Here is a 21,163-nt window from a genome sequence, read left to right as displayed (position 1 = left end):
ACCACGTGCTTTGTGGCTCATAGTGTCAAATTCATTTAATAAGCCATCAATGAAAAGCCATGCTTAATGCATAAAGGTACTGTTTATTTGAAAGAAACACCATCTTCTCCCATTTCTTTTGCAATCTTCCCATGAAACACAAAGAACAACCATAAATCATACAATTTTCCTGTAGTAAGACAATGTGGTAAGAGTTCACTGTGTGTCTGATTATGAATGCCTTTGACTTTAGCTCCCTGCTGTTTTAGTACAGATCCATTTAAAAAGAAAAAAAAAAAGGTCTCAATTGTGGCTCCCAAAAAGGAATAATTTTAGGATGAATCTAAATTCAATTCTAGTTTCATATTCAAAACCTACAGGACTTCATCTCACTGAGAGGCAGGAAGGGTTTAAGTTGCTACAAGGCAAAATGTAATTTCTGTTCCCAATTAACTTTTTTATTTTCATGGACAGAGTCTGGCTAGGGGCAACTGGTGTGAACTTAGTTATTATTTTCATCTGGGAGACTGTGGTAATAATTTTAATTAAAAATAGCAAATATTTGTTTATCCCACATAGCACTGCAAAGGATTAGGTGTATGTTGTGTTTTCAATGGCTACTGTAGTGCTCTGCTTATTTTCCTGGTACATGACTATGGAGTGTCACGTGTAATAGCATTCAAAGGCTACAGCTTTCATTTATTTTATTTTTTTATGATCTGTTATAGCATTCTCAAATTCTTCTTTGGCACCTGTGTGCTAGTGGCAGCTTATGTATGTAATACTTTACTGCCTAAGCACTCAACTTGTTTTCATTTTAACCACATACTGCCCTTCAGTCTAAATGGATAATTCTCTTAATAACAAAAGGAATTTCAATAAACATCAGAAGAGCCATTAGCCTTTTAGTTAGAGAGTTTATTTAAGTCAAAACATAATTTTCATTGCCAAAGCCTCATTTTCTTCACTGTGTAGTACATATTTCGTATTTATTGGTTTGTAATGTCATCACATATAAAAAATTAATTGATATGCAAATTATAATCTGACAGTAATGTACTCTGCATGTTTGTTATGTCGTATGTCATGACTGTGTTGTTAATGTGTGTCATACCATTTCATCTCATTCAACCAGGGTCTACCAGGGCGAAATGGCTATCCGGTAACTCATCAAATATTTATGACAGTATATATTACTCTGAAATCATGATGTTGTATTTTGTTTTTCCTTTATTACTGTCAAAAAGACCTGCTTTCTATTTCTCATATGCCTATGAAATGTAGGACTTTCCTCTAGTAGCAAAACAAAAAGACACTGAGAAGATTTTAAAAAGAATATGAGTGTTTGCAGTGCATAAATGCAATGCACTGATTGTTTGATGTACATATTTTGTGTTCAGTTTCTGCATTCTTGTATACAAAACTAAGTTTTACTCTGATAAAAAAAAAAATACTGTTTAGCAAGAGGCTGCATTTCAATTTACCATGTTAGAAAGCTGTACAGTTGCCTTATGGAACCTCTACATCTTTTCTTTGAATTCTTTCCTTTTTCTCTTGACTGCTTCAGGCAATGAGTTTTGAGAAAAGTAAAATGCTATGGCAGAGGTCCTAGCAGTTGGCTGCATTGTCTGTCACAGAGTAATTTTCTAATAATGGATGCAATTAAATTTTCTGTCAGTTTCACCCATATCTCTAGGATTTATTGCCTTAAAAATATATGAAATAATGCATCTTTCTAAAATCTACTAATAATATATTTATTCCAGATAGTCAGGCTAGCTGACTGCAGTGTCCCACTCAAGGAAAGAAGTGTATGCTTGTGTATTAGAAACCAAGTGACAAAATGTGTTAGTGTGGTACATTTCAGAGACAATGCATATGCACAACACAGTGACTCTTAAAGTATGATAATGATAATTACTCAAAGCACTTGATAGTATATCTTGGAAGGCCCCCCCATACTGATTTGCCTATGTATTTAAGGCAAAATATGTCTAATTTTTCAGTGAGTTTTAAATATGTTTCTGTTGATAAATATAATTCCCATGCCTTGAACACCTGTAGGTAAAAGGCAGTTTCATAGTATCATTGAATCTCAGAAAGGTTTGGGTTGGAATGGAACTTTATTGATCATCTAGTCTAATGCATGCCATGGGCTGGGATATATTTCACTAGACCAGGTTGCTCAAAGCCCTATTCAGCCTGACCTTGAACATCTCCAGGTGTGAGGCATGCACAGCATTGGGAAATCTGTCCCGGTGTCTCTCTGCCCACATCTTCCTTAGTTTTGACCTAAACCTCTCCTCTTTTAAAATCGTTGTCCGTTGTCCTGTGTCATGGGTTCAGCAGTAGCTCATGCTCTGCCAGGGAGGAGGGAGAGATAGGGCGCCTGGTCTGGGCTAGTCGGGGAGGTATTCCATACCATAGCACGTCCTGCTCGGGGAGGGGACTGGAAGCTGGCTGGGAGGGGAGGGGTTAGCTCTCTCTTCCGAGCTGGGCTCGTGTCGGCAGGTGGTATCGTATTCTCTCTCCCTGTTTATTTCCTCTAACATTGATTTATTAGTGGTAGTCATTTGTGTTATACCTTAATTGCTGGACTGATTTTACCTCAATCCGTGGGAGTTGTATTCCTCCGGCTCTCCTCCCCATCCCTCCGGGAGTGGGAAGGTGGCGGGGAGGGAAACAAAGGAGTGTGTGGACTTTAAACCATGACATCCTGTCACTACAGGCCTTGGTAAAAAAAAACCAAAACAAATCCAAACCCAACCAACTAAACAACAGCAAAAACAACAAACACAAACAAAAAACCCAAACCAAAAGACAAAAACTAGAGCAAAACAAAACAAACAAAACCAAACCCCTCTATGTTTCTTATAAGCCCCCACCATATATTGAAAGTCCTTAGGAAAGTCTCCCAAGAGTCATCCTTTCTCCATTTGGAAGCCCACCTCTCGCAGCCTGTCTTTGTAGTAGAGGTGCTCAGCCCTCTGATCATCTTTGTGGCCCTCCTCTCAGCTTTCTCTAACAGGTCCATGTCCTCATTATATTGGGGGCCCCAGAGCTGAATGCAGAACTGCGGGCAGAGTCTCAGCAGAGGAGGAAAATCACTTCCCTCAACCTGCTGGTCACAATTCTTTTTATGCAGGCTATTACAATGCTTTTCTCTGGGCATCTTCTGTAGTTGCAGAGTTTTCTGAGAAATACTACCAATGAAGCGTCATCCAATGTCTGTTAGTAGAAGTCACTGAAAGTCAGCTGGGGAGGAATTCATCATTATTAAGAAACCTGTTGGATATACTGAAACCATTATCAGGTTTCCAATTTCACTTAGAGTGCTTAATCTGTGTAGGCGAGTGCACAAGTGTGTGAAGGAGGAGATAGGGTGAAAAACTTGCTAAAACCCCTTTTTTGCTCATCATCCAGCTATTAGCTCTGTATACAAAGACTGGAATTTAAAAGAAAAAAGACCGACAGTGACAGTAAACCAGCCACTAGGCTTCTGTGAAATTTAAATCTTTGGTGTTCCTCATTTCAGTTAATGAGCTTAATACACAAGGTGAAGTTCATATTGTGCACAGCACAAAAAAACCTCATAGATTTAACTTTTTGGCATAAAGTGTAAGTTGAGAAAATGAGTGAATGTTAGTGATGGATTCATGCATGTCTCGAAGGCTTCATGGAGACAGTTTGAAAATACAATTTTCTGTAGAGCCTGAAGGCCAGTCCTTTCTACTGGTCCAGCTGCTTTCTTGAGAAGATTTGCTGTGGAATTTGAAGACAATAAAGTTCTTGGAAGCCACGCTATTAAAAATGCTGGCATTGTTATTGGCAAACTTTAGCCTGAGAGCATTTCTGTTCATGTGTGCAGCCATCCGTGTGTGCAATCATTTGCCTTCAGTAGTGTTTAGCATGGGTTGAACACTACTTCTTCCTGCTTGAAAGTGACTGGGAATAGAATTTGGCTATAGTTCCTGAAAATTGTCATGTGGCTAGCTGTTTCCATCTTTTCAGTTACAGCCATATCCTCCTGCTTTGAATGGGAAATATATAACAGCAAGTGCAGTGCATTTTAAAAGTACTTATATAGCTCTATAGAGCTCTATGAAAAGGCTATTAGTGTTTAAAGTTATTTCTCTAGAGTCCTATTTAACTCCTGTAGAAATATTATTGCTTTAATCTTTATTGGATATTCTGTGAGGATAGTGAGATATGTCTGTGAAATATAACTTAAAAACACCTCTCTGCTCAGTAGCCCAAAACATAAGGTTGTAATATCACAAAATCTAGTGGTTGTTTTCTCCAGGACTTAAGTTTTCATTGCCCATGTTCATTCTAATTTTAAAGGTAACTTTAGAAATAATAATTATAACAGTAAAGGGAATGAAAGTGATAAATATAAATTTCCAGGAAGATATCGTATTGAAAGTCAAGAAAATAAGCTGGACTTACTGCTAATGAATACCACAGTTATAAAGGGTTTTATAAGACCATAATTAAGTGGTTATTATGTAAGGCACCATGAATACTACAAAATGTTTACGCTGTACATCTCTTTTCTTTCCTCATTAAAACCTTTATGTAACAGACAAATGACCAAATTCGAAGTTGTAACTCTTTCAGCTTGAGTTTAAAATTGAAATAGGCTATCACATCTCCTTAAATGAAAGAGAACGAAAGAGTGTACAAATGCTAGAGAATATGAATATAGGCATTTATCGCAGGGGTTTTGCATGACAATGTCTCTTAAAAAGTAAAGCTAGAACTTGGAAAAAAAAAAACCCACAACAACAAAAAGCCCCACCATTAAAAAAACCCCTTTTCTCTAGTTGAGTTACAGACCAAGATAAATGTCCAAGTACATCATCATGAAAGTTGTTGCATATATGGTGGTAAAGCTGCACTCTCTCCAGAATAAAGGGTCAGAATATAAAGATGTCCATATAGCATTGCTTCATAAAAGAGGGGATCAGGGAAATTTCACCTGCATTTTACCATGATGTCAGTCTGCAGAACATCTGACGCATTTACAAGACTTTTAGGAATTGTGGAGGGTTATAGTTGCTCCAGGTGATCTTGTATTAAATCTTAGCATCATAGAATAGTTAGGGTTGGAAAAGACCTTAAGATCATCTAGTTCAAACCTCCCTGCCATGGGCAGGGATGCCTCTCCTTGTCTTAGCTTCAAGAAGTGGAAGCAGATTCTTCTCTTGCAGAAAATTATGTTTCTGAAGTGGAGGTTGTTCTCCTGTAACTGTAAAATATCATCAATTGTTCAAACATGAAATGTGCATCTTTGCAATTTCATCTGTCATTTCATTCTATATTTTCCTAGCTCTTGAAAGACTTTCTTATCTGTGAATGGGGAATATAACAAACTTGCCAAGATTAGGACTGCAGGTAGAAAATTTCAATTATTCTTCAGCCTGTTATAATTCCTTCTAGCTTAGAAAATGTCTTGACCATCACACTTCTAATTTTTAACCACGTAAAAAAGTGTCCCAGTATACCCTAAGACAAACTGTTACCACGATATGTAAAGTTGCTAGTAGAAGGCTCTGATTCCCTTTCTGTATTACTAAAAGTAAAGAGCATTCCAGGTAGAACAGAGTAGGGCTGTGAGGGGTTTGAATTTGAAGAAATAGTTCTGGTGTGGAAGAGCATGGAAACTCCTGTTGTGAGAAACTGGAAAAAGGCATTTTATTGTCCTGCTGTGTTGCTTTGTCTTTGAAGGTGTTTTGTGTTTCATTTTCTGCTGGGTCTTCAGTTAAAGACTGGGGCTGTGTAGGCAAATGTGTATTAAGTAGCTGTGTCTGTATATGTAGGTATGTAAAATTAACCCTATTCAAATACAAGTTTGTCAGGTGCATACTATGGCAGCTGATTTGCTATAAAACGAACATAGCTGGAATAATCAAGTGAGAAGAAATAAGCAAAGACTGAAAGTTTTTTATCTGTGGTTAAGTACAGCTTATGGCAGTATTAAGCACTTCTGCAACAGCTGTGGCATTTCCAGTAGCAGGTCAGGTCTCCCCTTTTTCACAGTTGTAGTAAAATATAAATGTCTATGTTCAAGGGGTGGATATGTTAGGTCCTAATCTTACACTGAGAGTTTGGGTTGGTGATCCTGTAGAAGTTTCCCAATCTGCAGCATTTTTTTTTCTCAACAGGTACCTTCGCAGACCACTTTCTATTTTTGGCATTTGAGCAAATTAACATCTTAAACATATACCAGTAAGACTTTTGCAATAAATGTCAGGTTTGGTAGTGAAACATTGATAACTATTTCAGGTTTTTTGTTTGGTTGCTTGGTTTTTGTTTGGTTTTTGTGGGTATTTTTTGTTTGTTTGGTTGTTTTTTTTTTAAATGCACAGAAAATTCAAAACATCTGGGATCTCAGAAGTTTCTTTATACTGTGACTTTAGTATGCATTTTCTCAGTTTGGTACACTTTGTCCTTATTTTTAGTCATGGCAGATGTGATTAGCTTGGGAGACATGCGGTTTTCAGTTGACCCATCTACCTCAAACTACTTGCTTGTTCTCAGGGAGTGGAAGAAATCCTCTGCTTACTTTAAAGAGATACAGTTGATCAGCTGTCCATCTCAAAAGGTTACTGTGTTTACAGATTTCCTTATTTGTAACCATCTACTCATTGCCCAGTTGTTGCAAGAAGTTATCAACTGATGCTAGTGCTTCAGATTCAGCAGAAAATGAGTGTCTGCTCAGGATGAGTATAAATTAAGCCCTTAGACCCTTTATTCCTATTTCACATAACTACTTTCCATTAACACATTCACTGCAACAAATTGGAACTTCAAAATAGTCTTGCCATGATTCACGGAAACCTGGCTTACAAGACCTCTATTTGTTAGTGAGTCTTCCAAGAACATACTTCAGTTCTCATGGAGTGTGATACTGTCACAGCCAACCCCTAGACTTCTGTATTCTGTACACAAGTGCTACAGCGCTGTCACAGAACCTTATAACGAGAGCTGGACCTCAACAAGTTGTTGGAGGTCAACAAGTAGGGAGATATGGCATTCAGTTCCACTGTCACACATGGAGTTAAGTCAGTTTCTACAGCTGCAGGCAAAGGATACTTTCAGTGTCTTCCATGGATATATCTGCCAAGTCCAGCACTCAGTGGTAGCTCTAGCTACTGGAATGGATTATTCTAAGTGATGGGTACCAGTATGACCTTTTTCAAGCCATAAATATATTATATGATGTATGCTTTTAACAGTGGTCAGCCAGAGGAGGGTCACTTGCTTAAGTATGAATTTTGTCTTGATATCAAACCATAGATATGGCCCTAATGGCAGTTTTTATCTGTGGTATGAAAAATTGCCTTCTGTCAGTTGATATTCTGATAGTTAAGAGGTAAAATCCACTCTGTAAAAAAGACAGTTACACCTTTCTTGCTTGCAGTTGTTGCCATCCTGCAGTATTTGTTAATAGGCCTATTGTGGCAGGTTGTGCTGAATTGGTTATTCCTAGAAAACTTCAGTGGCACCTCAGAAATCTTCCTAACAGTCAGGACACAGTGCATCAGAATTTATCAATAATGCAATACCAGAATCTCAACAGTTGCACTGTTCCCAAATACATGCTGCAGTTCAAACAGGTGCAATACGCACTTGCTGCTAAGCAGGTTAACTCTGTAGTATTTCTGTGCCATGAGAAACAGAGGAAGGCTGTGAGAATGTGGAAATTTTTTAGAAAAATGCTGTATCTGAGGACACATTGTTAATACTCAGCAAATAAACTCTCAATTTTTCCTTGCGAATTCTGAGAGGTTCTAAATTCGCACAGTTGTCTGAGTACTAACTGTGGCCTTTGCAAGCTGTCAGTCATGTTAATGTGATAATGTTTCTTTATGACCTTCATATCTATAAAGAATATATAATACAATTAGTTTTGACTTCTTTGTATGCCAGTTTTTTTAAAGTAAGTGAAGATAATCATAAAAGTTGACATGAAAGGAAAAGTTTGAGACTTAACTTTACAGTTACTGTACATTTTGCATTACAGTTGACTGTTGAAGCTATGCATCAGAACATATTAATTAACTTCTTATAAGTCAGTTGCCATTTTGAATGAACTATGTACTGAATCCTTTCATCTGTTATGCACCCTGCGTTACGTGAATGTCAATAAGGGAAGGCAGCGTTTACTTATGCAACTCCCTGTAAGTTGCTGAGAGTGACCTAAGCTATTCCATGTCTGTGACTGTGATAGTGAAGTAACGACTGCCTCATATGCAAAAGCCAGTGATATAAAACTGTATTTCTACCCTTTTCCTCACTTGCAATTGTAAAGGAAATTGCTATATATAAACTCAAGTACAAACTTTACATGGTGACTTAAGAAAATTACTTGTGCTGCAGTAAATGCGTACATAGTATGTTCTGGTTTAAACTCACTAAACTTTCTAAAATTATTTAGTCCATTTTATACATAGTATTGCAAACGAGGATGTAGAAAATAGTAGAATAATAAGCCAACATTATAACAGATAACCTCAATGTATCATTAGTAATACAAGCAATTGTTACCATGCTGGATCCATCAAGACCATCTTTAAAGCAGTTTCCATCTTGGATGCATGGACAGAGAACTTATCTGCTGCAAAATCCACATCTCTGCATGGCACTTCTTAGATGTCAGTGTGTGGTGAGAACTAAGAACATAACACTAGGATACAGTGGGCTAGTGGATCAGTGTAGGTTAGATTCACAGCTGATGTCAGTTCAAAATAATACAACCTCATATATCTGTCAGATTAATACAGAATGATCGCTGGTAGCAGATAGATGCAATTTAACAATTAAATGTCTTTTATCAGTGTTTTCCTCTTTAAAAATTGCACTCCTCCATTATAAATCATGTATAGGCAGAGAAAGGAATTAAGCTAGATAGTTATTTACTTGACAGTATATATAGATTTCTGATCTCTCTGGGCTACTCCGTGGAGTTCAGCTTGGCAGCTGGCATGCAGAAGGATCTAGTTATGATTTTCATATTTATGCTTTCACAGGTGTAATTAATGCTTGAACCACACCTAAGATCATTCATACTTGCCTTTCATTAGGCACCCCACTTGAAATTTCCCTGTCATTTCCTCAGAAGGCAAGATGTAACTCTGGTGTAACAGGAATAGCTTTATTTATGAAACAAACTACCTTGCGGTAAAGTTTTGTGTTCCAAAGGAATTGTAATTCTAGGCCTTGTTTCTCAATTTGTGTTTGCCAGTTACACATGAATGTAGAGTGAGTAACCAGTGATAGTTAAAAATTACTCTTACAATTTGCCTGAGCTGTCACTTTCTCACAAGTTTTGAGATTCAAAGGAAATGTTAAATCATTTACAGTAGAAATCCTATATTTAATTACTATTTATATCTGTTGCAAATAGGAAGGGATGGCCCAAACCATCTTGAAAAAATTCTGAAGTCATCAATTTCTTCACCTTGAAGGAGGGTTGCAAACATGATGCGTCATTTCCACACTGGATTTTTCGTTTGGACTTGCAATATAGCTGAAAGATATGCAAGACTTTACTACCCATAAAGCTCCAATATAAATATTCCTATGTAGGAGTTTAAGTGTGTTGCTAAACCTAGCTAAGGTCAAGGGTTATAAAATTTCATTGAAGAAACTTGTTCCTAAATCACTAGACTAGGTGGCTGGATTTTGCTGTTTCCAGAGAGTGCAGGGTGGAAGTGTTTTCTCCAAAGCTGTTTGCATGCCTGCTTCCCCCTGCAATCAGCCCTCAGTTTCCATTTATGAGAGAGTCAATATGAGGAGGCGAACATCTGGAGCAGACAGGCGCCTGAACTGATTCTTCTTATAAAGCTGAATAACAAACATTTTCCCCTACTGGGAATCAAAAAGTTCTTTCATCCACCTATAGCGGGCCCTACACTGCTTAGCATCATCCAGTAATTACACCAGAAATGATCTGGCTAGTGTTTGTTAAGCTAATAAGGTTGTCAACTCTACATTTCTTTGAGTTTCTTTTTCAATGGCAGAACTTAGCTGATGCAACAAAGACTTAAAGTACTTTTGCTCCATTCCTGGGTATCTTTGGGATGGACACATTGAGTGTACATCTTGCCTTTTGAATCACAAGGAAAATACTGGGGTGGTGTTTGGACTGCCCTCGTTTTTGTTTCCTCAGCTATACGTATGCATATCAAAATCAAGATTAGTTAAAGCAGTTTCTAAAATTAAGCATATTTGTCTGGTAAGAAAGATTTATACAAGTAGTGTGGAATGTCAATTGGAAGTTTTTCTGTGACTGTGTAAAATACAGATCATAAATCACCCTCACAAAACTTTTTTTTTTTCCTCTTTGGCTTAAGGTAAAGCAATTAACTGTTTTTTTCCTAATACTGAGATCTGCACAGAATTGATAATCTAACAGAGGACCATTGAGTTAAGAATTCCTTTTAGATTATTTTGTGCATATTCATGATAGCTGTTTCCAGTATGAGAGGAATTTAACCCTTTGTTGCTTTCCCTCACCAAAGGAGCATGATTCAAAACAGCCATGCACATGAGCACTCATCAGTTGAAAAGAATATTACATTTTTAATGTAGAAACTGGTTACTTGCTGCCACGTGATATTCTTAGGAAAATAAACTGTTGTTAGCTCCTGCTTGGAAAACTGGAAATCTTAGCAAGTGAAGTAAAACAAGGGAAAAAATGGAAATTGTTAATAGTCCCACTGTTCTTTCTGTTAACAGTTCTTCATTTTACCAGATCAATTGCAACTAAAATAAGCAACAATAAGGGTAGATTCTTCTACTTTCATTCATGTTGAACAGCACTTACTCAGAGAAGACATCCCCAGAATAATAATTACTTATGATAAGAAGACAAAGAGGAATCGGGATGCATGCAGAGCAAAAAATAGGAGACAAATTGTGGGTGCTAAGGAAGTTCTTTGTTTCTCAGTACACAGATTTTTGTGAAACACAAGTTGTGTCACTGTACTGGAGTTTTGGGCTTACACTGACATCCATATTTTAGTTCAGTAATATTAGACATGTGTATTAGACATGCTGGAGGTTTTGGCCTCCAGCAGTTTGAATGATCTTAGTTTGCAATTTGCATTTAGTTTCAGAGGGTGATGTGAACAATCATAGAATCATACAATAGTTAGGGTTGGAAAGGACCTTAAGATCATGTAGTTCCAACTCCCCTGCCATGGGCAGGGACACCTCACACTAAACCATATCACCCAAGGCTTCATCCAACCTGGCCTTGAACCCTGCCAGGGATGGAGCATTCACAGCTTCCTTGGACAACCCATTCCAGTACCTCACCACCCTAACAGTAAAGAATTTCTTCCTTATAACCAATCTAAGCCTCTGCTGTTTAAGTTTCAGCCCATTACCCCTTGTCCTGTCACTACAGTCCCTAATGAATAGTCCCTCACCAGCATCCCTGTAGGCCCCCTTCAGATACTGGAAGGCTTTTTCCATAGGTGAGAGTGAAGGTTGAAAGAAAGTGCTCCTAAAGCACCAAGAGAAACAGCAGTTCAGCAATTTTTGTCATACATAATGCAGTATTTGTATTTCTAGTCATTGCAAAGGTGTGAAAAGGGCAAGTGTAGGTTCCTTTTTTTAAATAAGAATACCCCAGAGTGAAGCCTGTGGTTTTTGTTCAGGTAGGCTGACTGATTAGCCAGTCTCTGAAGAGAAAATGACCTCAACATTTCCACTTCCAGCTATGTGGATCAATTATCAGATTTTTTTTTTTTAATCCACGCTGCATATGATAGGAGACCTCTCATTTTAGCTCTCTGCCTTTTGGCTATGTAAATTGTAATCTGGTATTGCCATCACATACAAATTGTTTCTCCCTAGATGGGAATGCAAAGAAACACATTTTTGCTGTCACCAGCTTCTGCAGAAACCCTTTTGTAATCCTGAAAGCCAGTTATGTCAGAAGAAAGAAATGAAATTGTGTTATTTGGATGTATTCGTGGGTGGATCCACAAAACTTAAAAGAATGGTCTAGAGATTTTAAGATTAAATGAGCTAGTGAGATTGGTAAATGCTTTAGGATTTTAAAAACTGTTTCACCAAACTATATTCTGTATTTGGATTTGCATGCTCAGCTCTGGGGAAACTTCAATTTACCTTACATAGTCTGACAGAAATTAGAAAGCAGATGAGAGGAGTGTGTGATTTGCTGGAGTGTGGCTCAGAAAAGCACAGGTATGAAATATTTGGCTTTGCAAGTTTTCTTGGCTAGAGGGGAGGTAGTCTATGTTCTAAACAAGCTGATTTCAGTAACTTTTGTTTCCTTAGTTAAATATTTTTTGTTGTCTGAGTTTGCTTATTTCTGTTTGTGCAATAGTTGTTAAGGAAGAAGGAAGGACTTCTTTCTGACTGGGCAATGAGGCACTGGGTCTATTTGGAGTTAAAAGAGACTTTCAGAATCAAAACAGAAAAAAACTGAATTTGTTTATTGATTGGCAATCTTCAGAAAGAAGATGCATGAGAATTGAGAAACTTGGTAGCTTTTCCTAAGTAACTTGAGGCAAAAACAAGACACCAACTCAATAGGAAGATGAGCTTTGTTCTCCAATGTAAAAAAAAATCCAAACTCACCAAAACAAAAAAACCACATACATACACCCCCCAAAACCCCCCACAACAACAAAACAACCGCACACACAGAAAAAATCCCCGTAAAACAACCCAAATAACTAAAACCCAAAACCACAACCCCTGCCCCTCAAAGAAATTCTGTTTATTTTTACATAAATCTCACTTATGTCAGGAGAAGTTTGGAAGTTGGGCCTGTATGTATACTTTCACCTGAAAAAAAACCCAAACCAACCAAAGCCTGCAGAAGTTTGAAACAACATTGCTGCTGAGGCTCTGAATTGAAATGACAAGGTTCTTCCAGCATTCTCCCAGTAGCTACTTTCAACCTTCTCATGAACTTCCAGATGTTACACTTTGGGTTTAAATTACAGTGTCCAGGGATTTGCTTGAAAGACAATTAGAACTGATGTCTGAGGTTGGCAGGAGAGGGCATTAAGGCAGTAAAGGAGGTAGCATTTGGCTCCCCAGCTAAAATAATATAACTAGTAAAAGCACAGACTTGCCCATAAAGATGCTGTATTCCTATCTGAGCACGATGCAATTTGTAATCTTTATTATTACATGCCTAATGATTTTGTTTTCATAGTCATGGTAATAGATGTTCCTTCTGGAAACCAAGTTTTGGCTTCTGATCATAGCAAGATTTATGAAAAGATTTTTCTTCAAGGACTTTTCTTAAATATTTTTTCATTGCTACATCCCTCTTTTCCTGTTAAACTGGGGGAATAGAACAGGTGGTGCATCACTAAACACTATATAGAGCAAAATTTCAGGAAGAAAGGGTGAAAGAGCTTTTAAAGCATCCCTGAATTCTGCTGTATTTCCTGGAATGAAATAATCTTTTAAAGTATGCTTCATATATTTTTTCCATAATGATCTGTGCTTTTTGAGATTTTACTGGTTCCAGCTCATTTTGGAGGGAACAGAGTTTATGTAGCACCGTCAACTTCTAATGAAAGATTTAGGTTATAATATGTTTAAGACAACAGTAATGCCCTTAAACTAGTTTCATGCACATTTGTGCCTTTTAAATCTGGTAGATGCGTGACAGAAGAATCTGAATGGGGTTGCGTGTGCAGAACTTTGTATTCCAGTGTCTGAGCACATATGGCACTGCATAGCTGAAAGCACCTGCTTTGGTGTTTAAGTTTTAACACAGTTCATCTGTGCGAGTTTGTTTTTTGTTTTTCTTATGTTGTATCCCAGATGGAAATACTGCATTTCTGGACTAGGACTAGGTATGACCATTGGCATTTTGGTTATCCTAGAATTCTTCAAACAAAGCTTTCTTCGATCACATAATAGTTGAAAGAGATTGGGGGTTTATCTACATGTTTATTTATAAACATTTCGGTACCTTGGGTTTTCATTTTGCTCTCTTTTAAACCCTTTGTAACTGTTCTCCTTTTTAATGGAGATGTATTCACTCTGACTGATCTCCTTTGTTATATGTCAAAAGTGAACTGCCTCTATGGCAGCTGTATTTTTTTCTTAATTCCCTGGGAGCCCCATTCAAAATACTGCCTCTATAGACAAACAAAAAAGATGTGATGGTCAGGTTCTTCTGTCCTAATGGAGCAAAAATCAATTTACGCACCTGCTCTTGAGTTTTGCTAATCTTCCAGAGCTGATGGTTCCACCAAGGGAAGGTCAAAAATTGTCCGCTGCAGGTTATTTCTCTTTGATCTTGTATTATTCACCAAAAGATGGTATTTTTCTTTTTCCTCAGTGGACCTCATTCCCCCTGAAAAGAGAAGATGTGTAGAAACCAAAAAAGAAATTGACTGAAAGAAGTGGCATGGATTATTATTTTTTTTTTTAATTCTATAAAACCATCAAAACATATATAACAAAATTGTTGTTCAGTAGGGCTTCAGTGGATTCATTTCCATAGTAGTATGAGGAGACAGATTATTCCAGGAGAACAAAAAGCTAATTCATCAAAGTCATCATGCCACAGCTGCTACAACAACTTATCTCCTACTGAATGCTAGCCAGCTAATTTTTGAGAAGTGACATTTTTCACAGTTTATTGTTTTCTCATCAACATGGCACCAACCACATCAAATATATTCACACAAGTAATGTTGGCATTGATGAATTGGCCATGTGCTTTCTATTTACAGATACAGGAGTTTCAGTTTCTTCAGGAGAAATGAGAACTTTTATGTAGAACGTAGGAGATTTCTGTCTGGTCTCTGCTGTATGTTCCCCATGTTTAAGTAGTTGCTAAGCTATGCTGGAATTCAGTAGCATAATGAAGTATTTTTATGGAAACACATCGTTCTGCAATCCTTCAGAAGATTGGTTTTATGGATGGGTGAGGCATATGGGAGTAAGCACTTTAAGATTACCATTTCAATACAGTTCATTTTTTAACAGCAGGCAGTTACAATGTGCTGTTTCTCAGCTCACTGTACTGTACATGATTTGCCAAGGTTAGGCAGATTCATTTTACAATTTTTTTTCTTTTTTCTTTCTTTTTTTTTTCCCATGAAGAAGCATCTGAGTATCAGTTAAGTATTTCATACCTGGGGTTGTAGTCTACAGTAAACAGTGCTAGTCAGCGGTAAATAATCCATTTCAAATGAAACAAAGCAAAACAGAGTCCACGTGACTCCCTTCTTTAATTTGAACTATGTTGCTCTTACTCTTTCTGGGGCTAACAGTAGTTACTCTTTGCATTAATTTGTTGTACAGATGTGACTTAATGAATTTTGCAGATGTGGATGAGATGTATAGGCTACCAGGAGCAAAAAAGTGTCTTGATTTAATCTTTTTGCTAGCCTGATATATGAAGACAACCAAGGTGCCTCACAGTTTGGGGTTCATATTCATACTTGTTCCTTTTTCCCTATATATTTGCAATGTGTGCAGTGTTGGCCATGATAAATAGAAGGATTTCTGCCCACATCTTTCGTCCAACTCTAGATTTGCCCAGTTCTTTCTCATGGTTGTTTACATACATATTTCATCAAGAAGAACAGTGACAGTGCTCAGACACTCAGAAAAGCATCTGCACCACAAGAAATTGCCTGTCAGATTTCCTGCAGTAACTATAAAAATAAAAAGTATCTCAGCAATTATTTTTCAGCTGTGAAATATGCTTTTGAAAAGCTGTGACTATAATTTTTCTTGCATAGAACTCTTTGTACTCCCTTATTGTTACCATATGCGGTGCTTCTTTTGTATTTTAACCATCCTCTGAATAGCCAAACTCTGAAAAATCTTTCTTTCTGCAAACTTCTTACTTCTACACATAACCAGTCTATCTTATAATTGCAAAGGAACTGTTTGAGTGTTCAGACTCCATGAAGGGCTACTGGCTAGGAGTCTCGTAATCTAGAGTGATGATGCTCGAAGGAAAGTACTGGAGACTGTAGCTGATATTTCTGGTTTATTTTGGAATCTTTAAACTGTTGCTCATCTTTCGTCTTGTTCTGTTATTGATGATTTCCATCGTCTGATTTAGGCTAATACGGACACTAAAGCCATAGATAAAATTCAGAGCTTCAGGTCACCTGTCCTTTTGTTTCTTGAAATTCAAAGAAACTAAAAAGTATGAAGAAATGCAAACATTGTAACAAAACCAGCAAAATATGTGTAAGATTCCTGCCAGTTCTGCTTGGCAGCTTAATATTAGCACTGGCTTATTGCTTTACATGTGCACACTGAATATTTCTCTGTACTGCAGACACTACACTTGACAGGTGGTTTAAAATATAGATTGGAATAACTCCTGATTACTTTTTTGCTCATGAACTAAATTCTCAACTGGGGACCTGATATAGCTTTTCTAACTGATGGAGGCATAGTCTGCAGCCTTAATCATGGTGCTGTTACTCTTCATTCTCCAGGTTTTATCAGAATCTTGCTTCTGAGGCTGTTCTGTGCTTCCAGGATATGCTTTGAGATCCTTCTTAGCTTGACAAAGGCAATTCTGTAGGAGTTTTGATAACAGTTAATATGCAGCTTGCAACCAAATGAGAGATAACTGGAATTGCAGGATGAGGGCATTAAAGGCTTGAGAATAAACTTGGTTGACTGTTTTGTTTCTTGTTTTGTTGTTTTGTGTTGGTTTTTTTGTTGTGGTTTTGTTTTTTTGTTTGTTTTTTGTTTTAGTTTTTTGGATTTTAGTTAATGTAGTTTTTCCATTGAAATAAAAAGAGTACTGGGAAAGGGGTTGTAGTTTAAATTTTGAATGATTAATTTTGCATCAGTGCTTTGAAAGATACTAGGAAAGCGAGATGATATTTCTGGAGGCTGAATGAGGGAAAGTCTTTAGCAGTTCAGACATGATCCAGAGTTCTGGTCAAGAAGATCAAGCAGCCTAACAGTGCTGGGAATTTTGGTTTGGGTTTTTTGTTGTTGTTGTTCTTGTTTTTACATTAATTTAATACTCTATATCCCTATCTTGGAATACATTTATGCCTACTTTTCAATATCCAAATGATGATCCACCTAGTTGAGATTTATGTCTCAGCTAACATGAAATACTTAAGGGAAGAAAGAGCTTTGCGGTGTTTCTTTTATTCGTAATTTTGCTTTTTTGTGATAAAGAGGTTTTAGGAAGTAGGCTCAGCTTGTCTTGTAGCTAATTTCTTTTCACAGCAAAGTTTTCTCCAACCCAAGTGATCTTGGTAAGTTGGGGTTTTTTTTCAGTAATGTCCTGACTGCTGGCCAGAGACACTTGTTTCAGGTTGATTTAGTGCACTCTTTTTTTGATCCCAGGCTTGCAGCAAATGACTTCTGTACCCAGTCTGTTTGTTCATACTGCTCTGAACAGCAATCACTTTCAGTCATTGAAAAAGAATGAATTTCATTAGCAGGAAAAAATGAGATAGCTGACAAGCTTATCATACTCATTTGCCCACGTAAGCTCAGACAAAACTTCACTGAAAAGAAATCTCATCAAACTTGCTAGGAATTATATATTCTTGCTAGGAATGCTGTATTACATTTAATTAAGTCAGCCTTGATAAAACTGCAATTAAACAAGGGAGAGAAAAAGACATGGAGACCCATCATTTTAATGGTATCATGATGAGGAAACCCAAAGGTTGTGGGTTTTTTAACTTCTACCAATCTTGAACTAAAATAGGTGATTTGAAAAGGCAGTGGTCTTTCACCTTATCTGAACTTAGTGGAGATGATCTCCAAACCTGCTGTTTGAGAGAGATTTTCTGTTGGTTGTTTTTTTTTTTAACTTCACATAGGTATTTTTAAACTCAGCCTGACACAGTAAGTGGCATGCAGCTCACACAGCTGCTCTAAAGCTAGATTCCTGCTTGCTTTTGAATCTCCTTTGTATATGTATTGACATAAGAGATTTTCAGGCAGCTGCAAGTAACAATTTAACAATCAAGCTTACTGTATAAGTTGTTTAGAAATGAGGAATAATCTCAGAATTTCATCAGAATAAGAGTTTCTGAATCCTGAAATGCTTCTGTGATGATCTGTATTAGTCTTGTCTTAAAACTGCCTAAAAGGTAAAAAAAAAATACAAAAATTTACTGGGGAATACCTTAAAATGTGTTTTTTTCTTATTTATTTGTTTATTTTTTACAACCGAGTGCAAAATCACACTTTTATTAAAGTCAATATGAAAACTCGCTTTTAATTCAGCGCGTTACAAACTGAGTCCAGAAAATATTTGTATGCTGGCCAGCTTCAGCTATGGCATTTTTATGTGCCACTAGCTTTATTTGTTGGGCTAACACTGGCTCTCAGAAATGTTAAAACAACCTCAGCCACTTATTTGTGCTATTAAGTTCCGGTAAATTGAAATACAATGTAGCATGGTGCTATATTATATATTGAGTATTCATGTCTCTCTTAGAAATGGAGATGTTTCTGTACTGGTTTTGTGTGTGCAAAGCATTTCAGACACCTATAGTCTACACTGGGAGAAAAATTTCTTTCTAAAATATTTGTTTTCACACCAAATAATCTGGAAAAACAGTGAGTGAAGTTAGAGAAATTACTATGCTTTTGGAGATGATAATTGGCCTACTTGTAATATATTTATACACGACTAGAATTGGAGTAATTTATGACCTCAAGAGTTTTCCTCATTCTTTCCACACAGATTGTGTTTGCCACAAGCAGATTTATCTGCATGCTTTCAATGAATATAAAGCTACCAAAATGATGCACTTTCAAAGATGATAATTCATTTTATTTAACAACAAAACCCCTTCAAGTAGAAGGTAGTCTGCATTTTATAAAGAAGAATTGATGTCTGTTTCCTGGTTATTACATATCTTCTGCTTCAGAAATCAGTCTTCTGATGAGTATTCCTTAAATAAAAAAGAACCACTGAAGGATGAGTGGGGAAGTTAAGAGTAAGAAGATAATCCCTATCATCTCCTCCTTCCCTTGGAAGATTCCTTTATCACATAGTAGATTTCAGCATGTGATATTTTTTCATATCTTCACTTCTGACTCGGAATTTTCTGAAGAAATAAATATTGCATTAAAACTACCTAAAGTAATAATAATGGCTATCTTTTTGATAGGAGCACTGTTGAGTTTTCTGGTGCATTTGCTTACATAATAAATTTCTAACAAGCAGTAACCCCCAAAATCCTTAAAATATTTACCTCCACAGTAACCCATGTGTAAAAAGTGCTTAAATGGAAAACAACTGTTCGTGTAGCATTCAAAATCTGACTAAAATTGTGGTTCTTTGAGAAACATTATATTTACAGTATTCTTGAAGCAGGGAAGTTACTTTTCACAAAACCAGACTGAAATGACACTCATATTCCACTTCCTCCCGTGTTTGATCTCTGTCTATATTAGGAGTATTAGACAGGTAGGTAATGAGTAGTTCATAGGTAGTAGTGTACATAGTTGGGTGTTGTTTGAAAAAAGGAATTGAAAAAAAATTACCATACAAGCATCTTTGCTTTTGAGGAACTTTGAAAAAAGTATATGTAATACTGTAAGTCAATATCCAGTGTTGAAGTTTAATCCCAGCTGGCAACTAAGCCTTACACAGGCGCTTGTTCCTGCAGTAGCCTTATTTTGGCTTCTCTTTCCCACCTATCCTGTATCAACTGTGGAACTTAATTTTCCATTAAAAAAAAAAAAGTGTTTTCACTCTTTTTACAACAGAGGAAGGAAACGACCATGTTTTATTGTTAAAGATTTAGTATTTTTGTAATGAAAGATTTACTAATTGTCACAGTAATGACCTCTTTAGAGATTTTTTTTTTCTCCTGTAAGTCTCAAGCAAATTTCTCTTCTCTTACTCTATAAGGCAAATCCCAGAAAATTTTCCTAAACTTCAGACTAAATAGTCCTGATACAAATAGAATCATGTGGGAAATTCCTATTATCTTCCATCTACTGGAAATTTCTGATTCTTCTTTACTGAGACACTTCAGGATGCTGCGTAGTCCTTTAACTCAGTTGCAGAAGTTATAAAGCATAGATAAAGAACAAGCAAAAAAATTAACAGTAGTTAAAATACCTGCCATTGTAAGGAACACAAATAGTATATAATATTTTTTTATGATAAAGAAACTTTCCCTGAACAGTATTTATATGCAAAGTGCAGTCACTGCTACAGATGTAAGAGCTGTTGGCTAGTCCCTCTGAGCCAACAGTTTCACCCTTTAATGAGTTTTCCTTCTACAAATACTTGCATAAGTTGTTTCTGTATTTATTAATTTTAAGAATATTTCTATCTTTTGGTCTAAGCTTGCAGGAGACTGATCAGTTAAACTTAGCTGCTGACCCACAGGACACTGGGGAACTTTATATACGTACAATGACCTTACTGTCAAGTGTTTCATCTGTTAATATATGGAGTTTGCTCTCTAGAAGTAAACATATTCATAGCCAGGGTTCAGCTCTACCTTCATTTTTGCACCTGCAGCAGACTGTGTGTTAATATTACTAGATAACTAACCTGTAGTATAGTGCTAGAAAAGTCTAGAAAATCTAATAATTTGCATTCTGATTTTTGAGTTGCATAGTACTATATTCAGAAATTTGTTAAATACCTATGAGAAAATTAGTGAGTGATGTATATGTGCTGCATTTGTGTGACCAAGCGGTACTGAGGAAGCATAATAACAAAAGCTGATGTGTTAATGCACTGGCAGGTGTTGCTTGTTCAATTAGATACCAAGGAAGAACTGTTCAGTGGTAACTTTTGAAAGATATTGTAGGTTATACCAACAGTGACAGGCTTTCCCAGGATATCAACACATAAAAAAGTAGTGGTCATACAGATAATGAAGATGCTGGTGACCCGCTTTACACTGTCAGCATGTCATCTACTCATGATGTGACTATAAGGAAAAAGAGGGTTAAGGTGATTTGCTCCTTCAGGGCTTCCCATAGACAGCAACTTGTTATTTGATTTGACAAGTTAGTGCACAAGTTTCTTAGCCAAGAAAGTAACCAAAAATTATGAATTACATAATAAGTACATCCAAACTGATGTCTTCTTCTATACTAAGTTTGTATGGGAACTTTGGTAAAGCTAGGCTGGAAGAGGACTGATAGCTATGGAACTCACTAAATTGGCATGGGATCACATTTTCGTACT

General features: G+C 36.8%; 1 protein-coding gene across 1 annotated transcript in view; it reads left to right on the top strand.

Annotated features, from left to right (window-relative positions):
- COL25A1 (collagen type XXV alpha 1 chain) overlaps nucleotides 1-21,163 on the top strand; it is a 303,851-nt gene that overhangs the window by 158,287 nt on the left and 124,401 nt on the right. The gene's annotated exons all lie outside the window — the stretch shown is intronic.

This window comes from Melopsittacus undulatus, chromosome 7 (assembly GCF_012275295.1).
Source record: "Melopsittacus undulatus isolate bMelUnd1 chromosome 7, bMelUnd1.mat.Z, whole genome shotgun sequence".
Lineage (NCBI taxonomy): Eukaryota > Metazoa > Chordata > Aves > Psittaciformes > Psittaculidae > Melopsittacus > Melopsittacus undulatus.
Note: the sequence above shows the minus strand (reverse complement) of the source record. Positions and strands in the feature narration are given on the sequence as shown.